The sequence below is a fragment of the Nomascus leucogenys genome, chromosome 22a (assembly GCF_006542625.1).
Source record: "Nomascus leucogenys isolate Asia chromosome 22a, Asia_NLE_v1, whole genome shotgun sequence".
Taxonomy (NCBI): Eukaryota; Metazoa; Chordata; class Mammalia; order Primates; family Hylobatidae; genus Nomascus; species Nomascus leucogenys.
Genome location: NC_044402.1, coordinates 52,502,426 through 52,521,836, shown reverse-complemented (window position 1 = coordinate 52,521,836; position 19,411 = coordinate 52,502,426). Strand labels below are relative to the sequence as shown.

At 46.4% G+C, this 19,411-nt stretch overlaps 1 long non-coding RNA gene across 1 annotated transcript; it reads left to right on the top strand.

The window, feature by feature from the left end:
* Positions 1 to 2,356: 2,356 nt before the first annotated feature.
* On the top strand, positions 2,357 to 17,498 carry LOC115832409. The gene is made up of 2 exons (XR_004027905.1): positions 2,357 to 2,900; positions 16,053 to 17,498. It is a non-coding gene; the product is annotated as an uncharacterized LOC115832409 (long non-coding RNA).
* Positions 17,499 to 19,411: the final 1,913 nt, after the last annotated feature.

Genomic DNA, 19,411 nt, shown 5'->3' with positions numbered 1-19,411 from the left:
ATCTTAGTCTAGGCTTTCCCCTCCCTTCAGCCTAGATTGCTGCACAGGCTTCCTAAACACTGTGCCTGCCTCAGTTACAACCAGAGTGCTCCAAGCCACCCACAGCGACCCATCTGCTGAATGTCACACATGATGGATGCTTCTACTCTACCATTGAAACCATAGCTCCCACAATCTGCTGTCTGGCAGCACCCCCATTTCTCTGGTGACATCTCCCCAGGGTTGCAGTACACGTGGGCTCTGGGATCTCCTCACCCTATCCCACCAGGATGCCACTGCCTAAGCCGTCTCCCTCTTCCAGGTTACTGTCACCTCTGCCTTGGAACCTATCAGACCACACCATATCCTTAAAATCTTCCCAGTTAGGCTGGTCTGAGTGCAGTGGTGTTTACGACTAATTGATCACAACCAGTTATAGATGTTTTTGTTTCTTCTTCACTCCCACTGTTTCACGTGACTAGCCTTTAAAAAAAAAAAAAGAAAAAGGGTCCCGGCGCAGTGGCTCACACCTGTAATCCCAGCACTTTGGGAGCTCGAGGCGGGCAGATCATGAGGTCAGGAGATCGAGACCATCCTGGCTAACACAGTGAAACCCCGTCTCTACTAAAAATACAAAAAACTTAGCTAGGCGTGGTGGTGGGCGCCTGTAGTCCCAGCTACTCGGGAGGCTGAGGCAGGAGAATGGGGTCAACCCGGGAGGCGGAGCTTGCAGTGAGCTGAGATTGTGCCACTGCACTCCAGCCTGGGCAACAGAGCAAGACTCCGTCTCAAAAAAAAAAAAGAAAAAAAGGAAGAAAAATTTCCCAAGTAGATAGCGGTGATGGTGGCACAACCTTGTGATTATGCTAAAAGCCACTGATCTGTACACTTTAAAACGATAAATTGTGAGTGGCATATGAATTCTCAGTTCTCAATAATAAGAATTCTGTCTGGAAAGCCTCTTTCTACTAAGAGAATTGGCTTGTCCCCAGCGCACATTCTTAGTCATTGGGACATCTAGGCAGTGGTCTTCAAACCTAGCTACTGCGTAGAACTACCTGGAGAGTTTTTAATATCCATGTTCCCAGGCCACAGCCACAACCAGTTAAATCAGTAAACCTAGGTTGGACCTAAACCTTAGTATCTTTTAAAGCTCCCTACGTGATTCCGATGTGTAGTCAAGTTTTAGAACTACTGATCTAGCCCGTGTTTTGAACCTTCCTGATGGCACCGACTGTGCCCTGTCTTGAATCTTATTTTTTTCATTTATTTTATTTTATTTTTTTAAGAGAGGAGTCTTGCTGTGTCACTCAGTTGGAATGCAGCGGCGTGATTATAGCTCACTGCAGCCTCCAATGCCTGGGCTCAAGCAATCCTCCCACCACAGCCTCTTGAGTAGCTGGGACTACAGGTGAGTGCCACTACACCCAGCTGTCACCTACCATCTTCTACCCTCCTCCCTCGTTAGACTATGAACCCTCCAGGATCAGGAACTGTGTCCCTTTCTTCTTTGTTAGCCTCACAACCTTTTTTTTTTAAGTTGAACTATCCCTGTCTTTACTAACTATTCCCCTATGATCCCTAGCCTACACTTTTCTGTGGATGAAAATATAATGTATTCGAGAATTTTAACAATTTCTTAGTCTTCCCATACACATTCACTGATAATTTATTTTGATCCTCATAATTTATTGAGCACAGCAGGGACTGGGGTCCTGTCCCCACCTTAGAGAGATTATTTTCACTGCTAAAGATCATAAGTGTAGTTTGAGACAGAGAGGAAGATGGACCCAGCTCTCCTGACACAGGTCCCAAGCCCTTCCCTCCAGTGTCTACCCTCCCTCCAGGACTTCCTCCGTGTGCCAGCTCCAGCAAAGGGTCTCATTCAGCTCACCGCCAAAAAAGACTTTTAATAGTTCAATAATAATAATAATGAACATGTAAGGTTTGTTCTAAGGCATTTAGAAGCGGTTTCAGGGAGACATGAATCCAGTCCTCTCCTGGGCTAGGGGAGGCCAAGGTCGTCTTGAGCTCCAGGGGAGTTGCTTCTCAGCGCCGAGGCCTGGGTTCCCCTCCCCCACCAAGCCTCTCAGGTCTTCTGTCCAAAGCCCTCCCCGTCCACCCCACCTCCAGCCCCCTCTGCTCTGCCCCATCAACTATGTTTTCTCCCTCAGCACTTACCTTAGATCCCTGGACTCACGAGCACAGAGGCGACTTCCTCCTCGCAGACTTTAGGCGCCACTGCAGGGTCCAGAAAAGAAAGAGAAACGGCCCAGGGCGGTCGCTCACAAAACTCAGGGCGGGGCTGCGCTCCGCGCCCGAAAGCTTTTTGTTTTTTGTTTTGAAACGGAGTTTCGCTCTTGTTGCCCAGGCTGGAGTGCAGTGGCGCGATCTCGGCTCACAGCAACCTCCGCCTCCCGGGTTCAAGTGAATCTCCCGCCTCAGCGTCCCGAGTAGCTGGGCTTACAGGCATGAGCCACCATGCCCGGCTAATTTTGTATTTTTAGTAGAGGCGGGGTTTCTCCATGTTGGTCAGGCTGGTCTGGAAATCCCGACCGTAGGTGATCCGCCCGCCTCGGCCTCCCAAAGTGCTGGGATTACAGGCTTGAGCCACCGCGCACGGCTTTGCCCGCAAGCGTTTTGAATTTTGTGGCCCGGAATTCACTGCGAGGACTGGGATCACCCGCCACCCTTCCCTGGTCTACGGAAAATGAAACGTGTTTACTGATACAGAAACGGAATAACGGCACTTTGGGCTGGGGAGGGCGGAGCTGCCTTCAGGCTTCTGGTCTCCAGCTGCGGGGCACTCACACCTGCCGCTGTGAAAATGCAGACCCGCGGGGCAGGAATTCCGAGTCCGGGCTGGAGCGCGATCTGGAATCTGACTCGCTTGAAACAGCACCGCGGTGGATTCGGATCGGGTGAATAGGGAAATGCGCCTCAGCCCCTCCCACGGGCCGCCCACGGATTCCAGGATCCGAAAACGCTTCACCCCTGGAAGGCAGCGCCAGCCTCTGGGCGGTTCTGATGGAAACGGGCTCCGCCGCCCGCAGGAAAACCCACAACTAAGGGGCCAGGAAAAAGCCTCTCAGGGTCCCGCCCCTTCAGTGATGATCCTAATTTACACCCCAAGTGTGGCCCCATCAAAGACGGGAGTGACCTTCACTGAAATAAGACCAGTAGGGCCCAGGGCGCTAGGGCGCATAGAATGCTGTGACAGCGCCGCCTCGCGTCCCTTCTCTGACCTGCCCCAGGCGGACGCGGTGACGTGTGTTGGCCTGGAGGCTGGAATACACCGGGGATCAAGTGCAGAGAGTGGTGAAAGGAGGGAAGGATAGGGGGACGTGTTAAGAAAGGAGGGAAGAGATAGGAAGAAAAGGGGAGAGAAAAAGTAAAGGAGAGATAAAATTTAAAAGACGTAGTTTTATTTTTTATTTTTGCCCTTTATCTAGTTTTACTTATGAACATTTTTACTATAGCTTTCTCTCTTTCTGAATCTGTAAATATACTGCTGTTATTGTTATTTCAGAGTCTGTGAGGGTAAGTTGCAGACAGCATGACCCTCTACCTCCAGATGAGTCAGGGTGTGTCTCCTGGACACAAGAACAAGGTTTTTGTTTTGTTTTGTTTCACATAAGCAAAATACAAATCTCAAAGAGGATAATATTTTTAAATCATCATATTGGGACATACTTTGCATGCAATAAACTGCATCGATTTAAAGTGTTCAACTTGTTGAATTTTAGCTGTTGTACACACTCACATCTCCATTACCACAGTGAAGATAAAGAACATTTCAATTGTCTCCCAAAGAAGAGTTACATGATAAAGTTCTATACAGTCATTAAAAAGAGAAAGATCGCTTTTAAGTATTGCTATGAAAAGAAGTGCTCAGCATACTTTTAACCTTTTTTAAAAGCTTAAGGAGGCTGGCCCCAGTGGCTCATGCCTGTAATCCCAGCACTTTGGAAGGCCAAGGTGGGCAGATCACCTGAGGTCAGGAGTTCGAGATCAGCCTGGTCAACATGGTGAAACCCTGTCTCCACTGAAAATACAAAAATTAGCCAGGCGTGGTGGCCGGCGCCTGTAGTCCCAGCTACTCGGAAGGCTGAGGCAGGAGGATCGCTTGAACCCGGGAGGTGGATGTTGCAGTGAGTTGAGATCGTGCCACTGCACTCCAGCCTGGGCAAAAATGTCGCTAATATTACTTACATAATATTAATATATATTTTAAGTAGGGGATAACCTGGAAGATTCCTCACCAAAGTTTTGACAGTGACTCCAGAGACTGGGATAACTTTGTGACTTTCATTTTCTCTGAAATGTTGGAATTTTATCTTTTAGTATAAACTTGGATTTGGGTGGGTTGCAGTGGTTCATGCCTATAATCTCAGCTCTTTGGGAATCGGAGGCAGGAGGATCGCTTGAGCTGGGGAGTTCCAGGCTGCAGTGAGCTACGATTGTGCCATTGCAATCCAGCCTGGGCGACAGGAGGAGACCCTGTCCCCAAAACAGAAAAATAAATAAAATTTTAAAATAATAAAAATTGTGAACTTGGATTTATGCGGAGGTTAAGGAAGAGAATATTTCAATTTGAAAATACGAAGCTAAGCCCCACACCAAAATAGTTACAGAGTTTAAAAACAAAAATGTTCTTTAAAACCCAGCACCAGAAACTCTTTCAAGAGGATCCTTCATATTTTCATGTCATTGAATCTTTCTTAAAGTGCCTTTGAAAGAGATGTTTTCAGTGGAATGGAGAGACGTGTAACAATATTTACAAAAGGGGTTGACTGTAATAAAAAGGAAAACGCAAATGAGTGGGGACACAGGGGACCCTGTTCCATTTATTCTTAAAGCACGTTTGAAAACTGCGGTGCCATAGCGTCCTTGGGTGAAGACAAAGTCGAGGCAGATCTTGTTCCTGGAGTATTGATTTGATTTTGGAAACGGTCCAAGGCTTTCAGAAATCAGGCTGACTTAGATCTAAAGTCTCAAGAATGTTCGTTCTAGCAGGGAGCCTGTGAGAAGAATCTAGCCCATCTGGGCGATGCTCTCTCTGCTTCCACCTAGTGGCAGTGGTTGGAAGGACAGGGCACAGTGATACTGCATGGGTGGGTCTGAAGCCAAGGTGAAACCGCCTTTGCAAAATTATAACTAAGGAAATGATGACAGTGAAAGACATCAAACCTAACTGACCCCATCTTGCTTCTAACCGCTAACCTGCCCTTGTTCATTTCTGGGCATAGGCCGAACTAGCCTTGGGAAGGAATTTATAGTTTAAAGGGAAAGTGTTCTTGTAAAACGAATGAAAGGCCACCAGCCATTAGGTTAGGATGAGAGGGGCTGGAATTCTGAGTATTACCAGCCATTATTCCGGAGGCCATAAGATTTGCAACTTCCCCAGTTACTCTTGAAGGTAACATCACTACTGTGAACCTCAGAGAGGCCTTTTGAGATGTCTTTTCAGGTTTTTGCCTTTCTTTTTTCTTTTTCTTTCTTTTTTTTTTGAGACGGAGTCTCGCTCTGTAGCCCAGGCTGGAGTGCAGTGGCGCGATCTCAGCTCACTGCAAGCTCCGCCTCCCGGGCTCACGCCATTCTCCTTCCTCAGCCTCCCGAGTAGCTGGGACTACTGGCTCCCGCCATCACGCCCGGCTAATTTTTTGTATTTTTAGTAGAGACGGGGTTTCACCGTGTTAGCCAGGATGGTCTCGATCTCCTGACCTCGTGATCCGCCCGCCACGGCCTCCCAAATTGCTGGGATTACAGGCATGAACCACCACGCCCGGCCAGGTTTTTGCATTTCTGACAACTGGAGGGCCCCATCTGGACCTGCCAACCAGTCCTGTGGCCCCTGCTCAGGAACTGACTCAGCCTAAGAGAACAGCCTCCACTCACAATGATTTCATACCGGAGCCAACCAATCAGCACTCCCGATTCACTGGCCCCCCCATCCACCAAATTATCCTTAAAAACTGATCAGAGTTTTCAGGGAGACTGATTTGAGTAATAAAACTCTGGTCTCCCGCACGGCCGGCTCTGCATGAATTACTCTTTCTCTATTGTAATTCCCCTGCCTTGATAAATTGGCTTTGTCTAGGCAGTCAGCAAGGTGAACCCACTGGGCGGTTACAAAGGGAGTCCAGGCCAGAGTGCAGGATGTGCTTTGCTGTAGTGGGGTCCGGGTAGCGGAGGAAAGGCAAGGACACTCAGGGAATAAACGGCAGAGGAAGAATGAGCACAAGGGAGGACCCAAAGCCTCCAGACCTCTCCTTCCTTCTCTCCCCGTTAGGGTTGGAGAGGACCAGCGTGGTCCCAGGAGGGATGGCTGGTGGGGTGCAGAAAACGCCCTGGTTGCAAAGGGGCGTCACGCGCCCCGCACAAGGGTCCTGGCTGTCAGCTGCTACTCATGAGTTCAAACTAGGAGGAGACTCACACGTGTCCTTTGCAAAGTAGACTCCTTATCTCCCACTCCGGCTGGTTCCCCAAATCCATCCTGATAAAGCACAAAAACCAAGAGCCAAATTCTGCATGTGACCTTTCTGACAGCTGGAAGGTCCTCTCCCTCCCCATTCCTCACACGCTCCCTTCTTGCCCTGCCCCCTCTGCTTTGTCTCCACTTCCTCATCCTTTTCCCTCTCTGGACCCCGCTCCTGAGTATCTCCGGCCTTCTTCGGAGGACTTCTCCTCACGAAGTACAGACTCCTCCACCTCCAGGAAAAAGAGACAAAGACCACTGAGAGGGACCTGAGAAATGCCTGTGACTCTGCCCCTGAGGTCAGCCTCTCCCTCAGCGCTGGCTCTGGCTGTGTGTATGTGTGTGTGCGTGTGTATTTTGTTTTGTTTTGTTTGTTTGTTTGTTTTTGAGACAGGGTCTCACTCTGATCATCAGGCTAGAGCAGTGTCCTGATCACAGCTCATTGCAGGCTCCAACTCCTGGACTCAGTCAATCCTCCCACCTCAGCTTCTCGAGTAGCTGGGACTACAGACTGGAGCCACTACACCCAGTGTGTGTGTGGTGTGTGTGTGTGTGTGTGTGTATTTTTTTTTTTTTAGAGACTGGGTCATGCTTTGTTACCCATGCTGGTCTTGAACTTCTGGCTTCAAGCAATTCTCATGCCTCAGCCTCCCAAAGTGCTGAGATTACAGACATAAACCACAATGCCTGGCCCCTGTGTGTGTACATAGAAAGTCAAAGTGCTAAACTTGGAGCCTAGGAAACATCCCCATCTTGGCATTGCTTGCAAGAGTCAGTATTTTGTGCACCTGTGCTTTTATTTCAGGAGCTGGGACAATTATATTCATCAGAACAGCACAGTGTCAAGGCCCTCACCCCCAGAAAGCTTAAGGGACACTGTTTTATGGACGAGAGTGAGATTGGAGGAGCCCCTGACTCCAAGTCTCCTGATCCTTCTTACACAAAGGGATGCTGAAAAAAAGTGCAGGACACTCCATTTCCTCCTGGGACCAGACAGGGAAGCCAGAGCCACTGTGGATGTCAAATTCCAGCAAGGAAACACCAGTATAGCAAAATCTCCACGTCACATTTTAAAGCTCACACAATGGCTCAAAGAGAACCAACATCAAAAAACCGAATTCCTAGCTCAGGTGACATCACCAAAGTTGCCTGTGAGGTTTTGTGGAAACTGCAGGTAGAAAGGACATCTTTATTTAGAGCTGCAGCCCAATTGCTCCTGCGTCTTGGGGCCCCTTGAAAGGACCCTCTCTCTCCAACAGTGCATAGTGAGGCCATTTCTGGGGAGAAATGTAGACTGTCCTTGGACTCCTGAGGTTTTTACACTGCTGACTCTGTGGACTTTGACTTCAGCATTAAACATCTTACAATGATGTAATTTGCTTTGACTGTAAGTGTAGAACAGGACGCTGTTCCTGAAGCAGGAAGCAAGGGACTGGTGACCTGAACTGCCACCCCCCTCCCTGGTGCTCAGATGCAATGAAATCGTGAGGCAACAAATCTATGGCTAGGTAAAGAGTCAACTCTATTTCAGCAAATGTTTCAGATGTTCCTTCTTGCCTAGTAATGTTCTAGCTTTACCCCAGCCTTAATATTTTAAAATGTATATTTTCCTTGGTGTTGATTTTTTTTTTTTTTTGAGACAGAGTCTCACTCTACCACCCAGGCTGGAGTGCAGTGGCACTATCTCGACTCACTGCAAATTCCGCCTCCCGGGTTCATGCCATTCTCCTGCCTCAGCCTCCCGAGTAGCTGGGACTACAGGCGCCTGCCACCGTGCCCAGCTAATTTTTTGTATTTTTAGTAGAGACGAGGTTTCACCGTGTTAGCCAGGATGGTCTCGATCTCCTGACCTTGTGATCCGCCCGCCTCGGCCTCCCAAAGTGCTGGGATTACAGGCGTGAGCCACTGCGCCCGGCCTGGTGTTGATTTTAAAGTAATTCATATGTATTTATTACACTGGGTTTGTTGCAGTAAGCCACCTCGAATGTTGCTGTAGAATTAAAGTAAGCAAATAAATGCGTGGTTCTTTGTGGAGTTACTAACTCTTAAAAAAAAAAAAGTCCAAATGTCCATTCCCAACTCAGCTTCAAGGAAAGTCTCCTCTAGACTCCACAGGGTAGAAATTCCTGTTGATGGCACCTTCAGAAGGTAAGAAAGGAACTCTTCCTCCACCATGCCTGACCCATCTTTGGATTTTAGGCATCGGCCGACTGATAAAGGCATCACTGAGAGTACGATCAATGTATAGACGACCGATTGTCATATAATATGAATCTCACCACACCTGAGAGAGTGGGATAGATTCTCTCATTTTCATAGTTTGGGCATCTGAGTCCCTGAGAGCCTGAATGCCTGACATGGATTCTCTAAGAATGTTGGCCTTGAGACTCTAAAGTGCCCCGGGTCTCCTGTGAAGCCCCCTGTGCATGCACCACACCCGCAGAGGCTCCACAACAGCGGGAAGAGCACCCAGGGTCAGAGCCCAGGTGAGTTCACACTCGGGGAACCATCCACATCCAGGGTGTGCAGAGGAGGGGCCGAGGTGAGAGCCCAACCCCTGCCTAGGCTGTGGTGGCAGGTGGGCTGCATGGGGGTCCCAGTGCTCCTGGAGCTATCATCCTTTATCTCCTGAAGACCCCGGACCTGCACATACTAAAACTCTGCATTTCTGGTGGAGCGGTCTTCTCTTTTGAGATGTAAACACTACTTACCGAATCTTAAAGCCAGCCATTGCCACTCCTAAGGGATAAACCTCTAACTCCACTAAAATTAGTCTCAGAATTTCAGCTGAGCATTTGGAGCCACAGGCAGGAAGTCTGTGGGGTTTGTACCTGGCTGATCTGGAAGGTGGTCCTGAAAGGTAGTGTGTGACTAGGTGGGCTCTATCCTGATGAGAGGAGAACGAGACAGATGGGAAGTTTCCAAAAGTGAATTTCATTGGGCCCGGTGCTCAGCACTAGGATCTGGAAAATCTTCTTCCAGCCACTTTTGGCCTGTGGGTTTTCATTCTGCTTTCCTGTCTGCCAGGCCATTGCAGGGAATCCCTTCATTTGGTAAACATTTATCAAACACCTACTGCGTGCTGGACATTGTTTTAAGAGGGGCTAGGACTGAGGTAAGAAGAAATAAACCCTCCTTGTCCTCAAGGCGTGCCCAGTCTTGCTCAGACAGAGATCAGTAAGGAAATTATAACACAAATTGAGAGAGGAAAAAGGAAGAAACTGGTCAGGTGGGCAGTTATGGTGGGTCCTCAGTTGAATTATTTCAAACAAAAGAACAGCCTGCAGGCACAGAGAAGGGAACTTGCACAGGGGGGCTTGCCTAAGACATGCCCACATCTGTACAAATAAGAAAGGCTGCACAGGAGACTTGCCCAGACATGTCCGCAATGAAAAATTCTGTCCCCTGATAACATGTGCAGTAAGGGAAACAAAGCAATATGGAGTAACTCAAGCTAAGGGCCCACATGGGCTCTAGGAGGATGGGGTGGAACTACCGGAAATTCGTGCCTTATGCAAATGAGACACCCAGCTCTCATCAGTTTCTTATAAAAGCCTTTGCATTCAGCTGTAAAAATGGCAATGCTCTTCCAAGCCCCCTCTACGTGGGGGAGAGCTTTCTTCTTTCGCTTATTAAATTTTTGCTCCAGCCTCACCCTTTGTATCCAAGCTCCTTAAATCTCTCGGTGGTGAGACAAAGAACTCCAGGTAACACCTCACAAGGAGAGACTGAGAGACTGTTACCTTGCAGTGCATTGGCCAGACTAACAAACTGGCTAGTGGGACATGCACGCTTGCTTGGTAGACATATATGTAAATCTTCAGGTCTGACTAATGAAGGAATACCAAAAATCTCATAAAAGAAGAGAATATTATTTGAGCTTTGTTTTGTGGTATAAGTGGGAGCCCCACAGGCACTCAGGATAGGAGAGCCTTGCTCAGAATCCAGGAAGTGAACATCTTTCCCTGAGCCAGGCCAAGAATGAGACTAAGCTGATTGAGGAGCCTGGTGCTTCCTGGCAGAAAGGGTGTCTGACACCTGACTATCCAGAAGTCACAGCTACTCAATATTGAGACTGAAACAGAGACAGAGAGGGGGAGAGAGAGAGAGAGAGAGAGAGAGAGAGAGAGAGAAATCTGATTTGAAAAGCAGAATTCTGCTGGGGGCTTGTTAAATGCAGAGTTTCTGATACAGTAGCTCCAGGTCGGGCCCTGATGATTGCACGTCTAAGTTCCCAGGTGATGCCAATGTTGCTTCCCCCAGGACTACACTTTGAGAACCACCACCCTAAGGCAATCCGTGTTGACTTCTAATATCAGAAGAGGGCTGGGAGTGGGCTGGGAGTCAGAAGTGTAGGATCAATGAGACCACAACTGACCCATCCTGGACAGCTCCCCACCCCAAGCTTGCAGGCTTTGATTTCCTTGGAGTCCCGGGAGTGGCAGACACCCAAGAAGGGACCAACTGTGGGGTCACAGGGTGATCCAGAGGCTTGGCTTCATACAGCACCTGGGGCTCCCACCACTCCACAACTGGCCCCCACACCCTCAGTCTTCCCACCCCTCACGACACTGACCTCCAGACCTTCCTCGACTGCTCTCAGCAGGTTGGGCCTGGGATGTGACCCTAGGAGCTCTGAGTGTACCTTCTGATTCAAAGATAGGGTGACCTCGTATGACAAGTACTCAGATGGGCCATTAATAGGACCTTGAACATTTGGCAAATGGCTTCAGTCATGTGTCCTTGAGAATTCCAGTGTTTTCTAGATATCTCATCCATGAGCCCACACAAACACTAGAGGACGTCGTGAGCATATTGAAGCCATAATTGTTGCACTGGATCCCCTAGAATCCCTTTCCCACTTAGACCAAGATTTGAACAAAATTTCCTTCACCAAAAAAATTGCATTTAATTAATCATGCTGTTATTTTACCTTGTAATGGAAAAAAGACAGATGTAAATAAAGATAATGCAATTAAAAAGAATACAATGTACTGAATTAAAATGGCAGTAAACCTCCTTGTTAAAGAAATAATATAATATTTAGAAAATTTTTAAAATTTATTTTAATAAAGGTAAAAAAATTCTATTAGTTTTTAAAAGGTTTTTCATTTTGAATTTTTTTGGGGTTTGTTTAGTCTCCCTAGGAATTATCTTTTATTTCTTGATATAGTTCAAAATTCAAAATTCAAAATGTTCAAAAGGTAAAATGTCTCTCTCTTACCCTGTCTCATCCCCAACAGGCAACCAGAGATATCTTCTTGCTTATTCTTCCAAATATATTTTATGCATATGCAAGCAAATATAAATGTGTATATATATCTCTTTGTCCCTTTTCACACAAATTTTAGCAGACTCTATATGTTATTCTACACCTTGCTTTACTTCTTCTTAACAATGTATCATGGAGACCATCCCATGAGGGAATATCAAGAGTTTCCTGTGTCTTTTTTTCTTTTGTGTTAAATGTTTGTAGACTCCGCTGTGTAGATATGCAGTGCTTGTTTGGGTTTTCTTAGGAAGATAGGGAGGCCTCCTTATGTTACCCAGAGTGGAGTAGAGTGGCTATTCACAGGTGAATGCTACTGTGCCTAGCTTGCAATGCTTTTTTAACTAGTCCCCTAGTGACAGACATTTGGATTATTTTTTCTTTTATCTTTCATTTACTTTCTTCTTTCCTTTTTGATTTTACAAACAGGGTTGCAACATATAATTCTAAATACAGTCATTTTTCAGGAATGCAGGTGTATTTTTGGACACATTTCTAGAAGTGGGACTGCTGGGTGTATGCATTTTTAATTTAGACAGAAATTGCCATACTGCCTTTCCTGAAAAAATTTCCAGTTTGCAGGCCCATCTGCAATATTTCAGAGTACCTGTTTTGGTACCATTAGTTTTTTGATTATAGAAATATGTAGAGATATGTATTTGGGAGCCATCTGTGTCTAGATGATATTTAAAATCCTGGGAGTGGAGGACACTAGAGTGATTGGGAGGCAGTAAAACCCCACAGTGCTCCAGCATCTACAGCAAAAGGAGCCAATGAAGGGGGACTGAGGCAGAGCAGCTAGTTGGGGAGGAAGATAACTTGACCTGTAAAATGTCAAAGAAGATTTTAAAGGGGGGAGTTGATATGACCTCTTCAGAGAACAATTTGACATCCTATAACATCACATGGTAAAAGCACAGTAATCCCATTCCTACATCCACATCTTGGGGAAATCACACAGGGGACCAGAGAGAGATGACCCAGGATGGTCATTGTGTCAGTGTCTGTAACAGAAACAAGCTAAAGGTCTGCGGACAGGAGAAGAGATAAATTGTGGGATATTCCTCTCATAAATACTATCCAGCATTGAAAACAAATGAACTGTTTCTATGGGTGTGGGTTCACCTCATAGACCATATTAAATGATAAAGCAAGCCACAGAATGATACATTCAACAAAAAACAATTTATACAAAGTCTAAAATCATGTCAAACAAAGGGATTTAAAAACTTTGCAGGCCGGGCGCGGTGGCTCACGCCTGTAATCCCAGCACTTTGGGAGGCCCAGGTGGGTGGATCACGAGGTTAGGAGATCGAGACCACCCTGGCTAACACAGTGAAACCCCGTCTGTACTAAAAATACAAAAAAATTAGCCGGGCGTGGTGGTGGGCGCCTGTAGTCTCAGCTACTCGGAAGGCTGAGGCAGGAGAATGGCATGAACCCAGGAGGCGGAGCTTGCAGTGAGCCAAGATCGCGCCACTGCACTCCCGCCTGGAGGACAGAACGAGACTTCGTCTCAAAACAAACAAACAAACAAACAAAAAAACACTTTGTAACAATATGAAGGCATTCACCAAATTCAAGACATCTGCTGCTCCCCACTGGCAGTCCAGTACTCAGTGCAGTATCAACTGAAACACATACATAACTGAACTGTGGAGAATCAGCGCTATCTGCATATATTTCTATTATTTTCTATGTATACTACATATAGCCAATAATACTAAAATGTTACACATTGACAAACCCGGGTAGGGGCTTCACAAAGATTTCTTTTAATTCTCTATTCTTCCAGCTAGAGCTACTTCAAAATAACTAGCAGCAGCATGGATGGAACTGGAGGTCAGTATGTTAAGTGAAATAGACCAGGCAAAGAAAGACAAATATCACATGTTCTCACTCACATGTGAGAACTGAAAAAAAGTTGATCTTATGGAGGTGGAGAGTAGAATAATAGTTACCAGAAGCTGGGAAGGGTGTGTGGGGGATCTGGGAGATAAAACGAGATAGCTTAATGGGTACAAAGATACAGTTAAATAGAGGGAATAAATTCTAATATTCGATAGCACAGCAGGCTGGCTGTAGTTGACAACAATGTATTGTGTATTCCACAATAGCTAGAAGAGTGGATTTGAAATTCACCCAACACAAATAACTGATAAATGCTTGAGGTGATGAATATCCTGACTCGATCATTTCACATTCTACACATGCATGAAAATATTGTGTGTACCCCAAAGTATGTGTAAATATTATGTGCCAATAATTTTTATTAAAAAACCAACAAGCTCAGTACAATAAGGGGTATTTTAAAATGATACAAAAATTATTTGCGTGATAATTTGGCAAATATTTGGTTCATTAACATCAATTTTTTCTCCTATAAGTATAAGGAGAATAATACCTAAATAGCATCAGAAGTGGTTGCTTTCCTGAAAGAGAATCCTTTTCCCAGTTAAAAATACAGAATCAGAATCACTACAGTAAATAGGACTTTGGAGAACTACATAGCACTGGGTCTTCCTGCCCTGGGGCAGCCAGGCTCAGGGAGGCTCACCTTCCAGGGAAAACTAAACTTTGGCTCCCTTGTTTTGGTGGTGTTTTTTTTTTTTTTTTTTTGAGATGGAGTCTTGGTCTGTCACCCAGGCTGGAGTGCAGTAGCACGATCTTGGCTCACTGCAAGCTCCACCTCCTGGGTTCACGCCATTCTCCTGCCTCAGCCTTCCGAGTAGCTGGGACTACAGGCGCCCACCACCATGCCTGGCTAATTTTTCTTTTTGTATTTTTAGTAGAGACGGGGTTTCACCGCGTTAGCCAGGGTAGTCTCGATCTCCTGACCTCGTGATCCACCTGCCTCGGCCTCCCAAAGTGCTGGGATTACAGGTGTGAGCCACCGCACCCGGCCTTTGGTGGTGTTCTTATTGCAAGACCAACATTTCAAAATATCAACAGAGTCCAGCCAAACGGTTGTATTCTCTTTTATTTCTTACAATATGCACCGCAAAGGATGGCGCAGACTCTTATGGGCTAAACTGTGTCCCTCTACACATATTTTGAGGCCAATGTTGACAAGACAGAGGGAGAAGATGGCCATCTGTAAGCCAAAGAGACAGGCCTCAGGAGCAATCAGCCCTGCAATACATTCCATCGTGGACCTGTAGCCTCCAGAACTGGGAGATAATACATTTCTACTGTTTAACTTACCCAGTCTGTGCCACTTTATTATGGAAGTCTTAGCAAATTAAAACAGAGATATCACCTTTTCTACCCTGCCCTACATATGAAAATGAGATTTTTCAAGAGTATGAATTATGTAGGATTCCAAAGCATAGAACAGATAGATTGAAAATTGACAACGGCAGGTGATGTAGAGTTTGGGCAGATGTAGGCTGGTTTCCAAGCCTCTGTTGTCCCATGGTCACCACACGAAGGTGGAGATGTTCTCATTCCTTTTCATTTTCACTCGGAGCAAAATATGTGGGTCCACACTGGTATATGATCAGAAGATATATTTAACTGATTTGAGATATTGAGGTAGAAAGTCTTGCTGTACTTTTATAGAAAGATGAATGATAATTATCATCACTAAAGGGGCTTTTAGGCAGGGCGTTCCTGGCATTATATTTTCCTCCTACTTTTAAGGTGCATGTTCCTAAAAAGCCCTGTCTAGGAGTAAAGGCCATCACAAATTTTTCTCCGCCTGCGGCTGGGTGCAGTGGCTCATGCTTGTAATCCCAGCACTTTGGGAGGCTGAGGCGGGCGGATCACAAGGTCAGGAGATCGAGATCATCCTGGCTAACACGGTGAAACCCCGTCTCCACTAAAAATACGAAAAATTAGCCGGGTGTGGTGGTGAGCGCCTGTAGTCCCAGCTACTCAGGAGGCTGAGGCAGGAGAATGGCATGAACCTGGGAGGCGGAGCTTTCAGTGACCTGAAATCACGCCACTGCACTCCAGCCTGGGTGACAGAGCAAGACTCCATCTCAAAAAAAAAAAAAAAAAATTTTCTCCGCCTGTCAACTCATTGGTCCTCACTTCATTTCAGTAAGGTTACCGGAATGTCTGTGTTTATCCAGGATTCACAGATGAGTTTAAAAGTCCCTGGTGGTAGAGAGCTTCTCCTGAGGTCACACAGCAACCGAGTGTGGTGGAGCAATGACAGGCACGTGGCCACCTTGGTCTGTACTCCAGTTCTCTAGGTGCCATGAGAATTGCAGCCTTTGGTTCATTTTCTATTATTATTATTATTTTTTTCTGAGTGAGTGAAGGAAAATGTGTGTTGAGAACAGAGTGCCAGAGACCTAAGTCTGTTCCTTAAACCTACAGGGTTGGGGCCTGGAGAGAGAGAGGCTGCCACTGATTCTCTGAATTCCAGCTTCCGTTGTCAGTCACGCAGCTGAAAGCAGGAAGAAGCTTTCTCTTATGCACTTGGAACAACAGGATAAAGATGACAGAGAGTCCCACATCTACCATGGAAAAGACAATGGTCCCTGAATCATGCCAAGTTTTCTAATGACATGTGTTTTCCTGCAACATGTAACTATATGTCCTCCCTTCAAGCACCAGCTATCACAGTACAAACACAGCAACAGCGTAAAGGAATGACTACTGAGCCTGAAGCTCTGATGTATGCTCTGAGTTGAGACTTTATTTTATAATTAGGTACCTGTGAGTCATTGCAGAGTTTTGCCTGACTCCACCATGACCCAATTTGATCAAGGTGTATATGCTATGGGACCTCTCTAGTTCCTCATCAGAAATTACAATGAATACCATGTCCAGTTGCTGGGGTGCCTGATGGCAACGAGCGGCAGCTCCTCTTGGGGCAACACTTTGGGGGTGACCAAGGCCTCACAGACTTCATTACTGCTGGGCTACATGGCCCAAGGCTCCTGGGAACAATGGATCAGTGGTCTTGGATTCACCTCTGACATTTAATGACATTTGTTCTTGGGCTTTCACAAGTGGTCTCTGGTTGAGATGGAAGGGAAGGACGCAGGGACACAAAATCTCTGACTGAGCAGGGACCCCCTCACCGTCCTCACTTCTACTCAGAGACTACATGGCCGTTCCACTAAATTCCTGAGGACATGGCCAACATGGGTAACAACACAGGGAAGTGCCTTACACAGAGTTCCATGGAAGGCTGGCTAGTGCCCTCTAGACCATTTACCTACACCTGTTGGGATTTCTCTAGCATGAAATGCTCCAGAGGCAGTCATACCATAAGCTTGGATCCTCCAGGCATTGAGTGTGAGGGTCTTAGACCTGGCTAAATGAGCACTGAACTCTAGAGAGACCAAGAGACCATCTAAGTTCTGAATCCTGAGTCCTGAATCCTGGAAGTTGGCTTCTGGCCAGGGAGCAGGTGTTACTGCCTCTGATCCACAAAAGCAGCCCCATAGCTCAAGTTGCTCTTCTGGATTTCTGCCCTCTCCTAGTTCCTGGCCAGGCAAATCTTCACTGCTTTGTTAGCCCATCCATTTGCTCAACCAGATTTTTCAAATATGTATGTTTTCCTCCTTTTCCCATTGTACTCAGTGGAAAGAATGGTCTAAATTACCTAATCAGCAATTCCTGGAAATCAAGCCACTATGTACATACAATCTTATACATTAATGTCACATACAAGAAAGAAAATGCAGAGGTACCAGTAGTGGCCACCTAAGCAGTGTAACATAGAGGTAATAAAAACAAATTGTTGGATAGTATGTATCTATCTATGCCATGATTAAAATACATATCAATAAATTACAACTTCTAAGAAAATAATCTCTATATGTAATATTTGACTATGACTCTGATAGACAAACCTTGGAGTATTGTCTGAAGACACTTCTCATCACCTTCACCTCATGAGCCAGATGGTGTGAAATGAGGAGCAGAGATTTGAAATGTGTGGGAAGCCTCCCTGCAAAGCAGTAGAGTAACATTCTACATGAGCGAATCAAAGCAATCTCACAAATGACATTGGATGTGTGGTGTGGGATGTGTCCTTATTATAATGGAGTTAATCCTTTAAGTAGGTAATCTTTTTACATGAACTGGATTCTAAATGACTTATTAGCTGTCAATTAGCCAGGAATTGCTCCCTTTACTAAAAGAGAGACCCTACCATGAACCAGCATTTCCCAGGTGGAGGTCTCTGGCAGACATCAACTTCTAACAGGGTAAATGTCCTGCTTCTTTAGTCAGGGAAAACTGACTTTCACAAGTGGTCTCTGGTTGAGGGATCCTATTTTGAGTGGGGGATTTGCCAAGTCACTTCTCCCTATTCCTGCTGTGGCTGGGGATGGTGAACCGAGTGAAGACACAAACTCTGACAGGGAACCAGGCAGACAGGCAGACTGACAGGGAGGGCACCGCCTGGTCTAGTCACCATTCACACTCAGTCAGAAGAGGTGAAGGGTGAGAGAGGAGGCTGCTGGGAACCAGAATATTGGCAGCCAGGAAGGCTGAGAAAGTGCAGGCTGACAGTATAGGCCAGAGGCTGGAGACCCTGGGAGGGAGCTGTGTTGTTCCCTCTGTTTTGCCTATTTCTTATAACATATAAAACATTAAACCAAACCACTGTACAGAATTTATTAATATGTAGATATGAGGTGTCTGGTGACAGATCCTCCAAGTTATTTATATTAGAGGAAGAAAGTGGTCTGGCCGCATTCACAGATGAGAACAGCAGGGTAGCAACACTCACGACCATGATACTGGGTGCTCCCAACCCTGAAGGGAAGCATCTCACTGCACACAGATGGCCAGGAGAGTGATTACAGTGTTCTGTGCTATCTCCTCCTCCTCCTCTCTTGGGTCCTGGGTTTCACTTCCTAATCTCAGTTGGTAGCAATATTAACTTGGTATTCAAGACCCTTGTGGCCCCTCTTCACCACAGCATCTCATCAGGTCTCTGTCCTCATAAGAATTCCAGCACAGGGGTGTATTCTAGAAATATCACCATGGAAGGGGTGGCAGAGGCAGCTCATCTCTAACCCCTCGAATAGAGAGGATGGAGCCACAGTCCTGTGCCTCACCTATCCCACGGTCCTGCCTCAAAGACAGTCTCCTCCTGCAGGCTGCTGGGTCCTCTTTATTGTCATTCTCCAGATGGTGACAGTGTCCCAGACAGACGTGCTCACAGCTTCCTTGGGGCCTGATGCTGACAGGAGTTGAGGCCAGGGAGCAGCTTTGGGCTGTAGGGATCTTTGGATTTGAAGGTAGTGGATGGTGATGGGCTGCCCATAATGCTCTGGGTGTAAACGCTGAGAGTGGCTAAGCTGAATCTGGTTATTACCATGTTCTCCACAGTTTGAGAGCTGCCTTGTGCAGACCAGCAAGACACAGATAGTTCTCAGCCCCCTTATATCTCTGTGGACCCTGACTTTTCTTCCTCCAGCTGCTATCTTCCCAAGCACAGCCCTGGGAGGATGCAGGGAGAGGGACCCATTCCCTTGATGCCCCTGAACCCCTTCCATGTAATCCCAATATCCAGGCCTGGGGTCGCCTTCTTTGGATCAACCTTTTTTTTCTTGGAATGAAAGGCTTATGTAAGGGTCTCCCTCCCAGATCTCCACTGTGACTCACTCGCCCTAAATAGATGTCTTGCTCTACAGTTATCTTCTGCATATTGTTTTCTGAAGATGGGATAAAATATTATAATCCATTAATAAAACATGGAAGTTAGGTTCTCT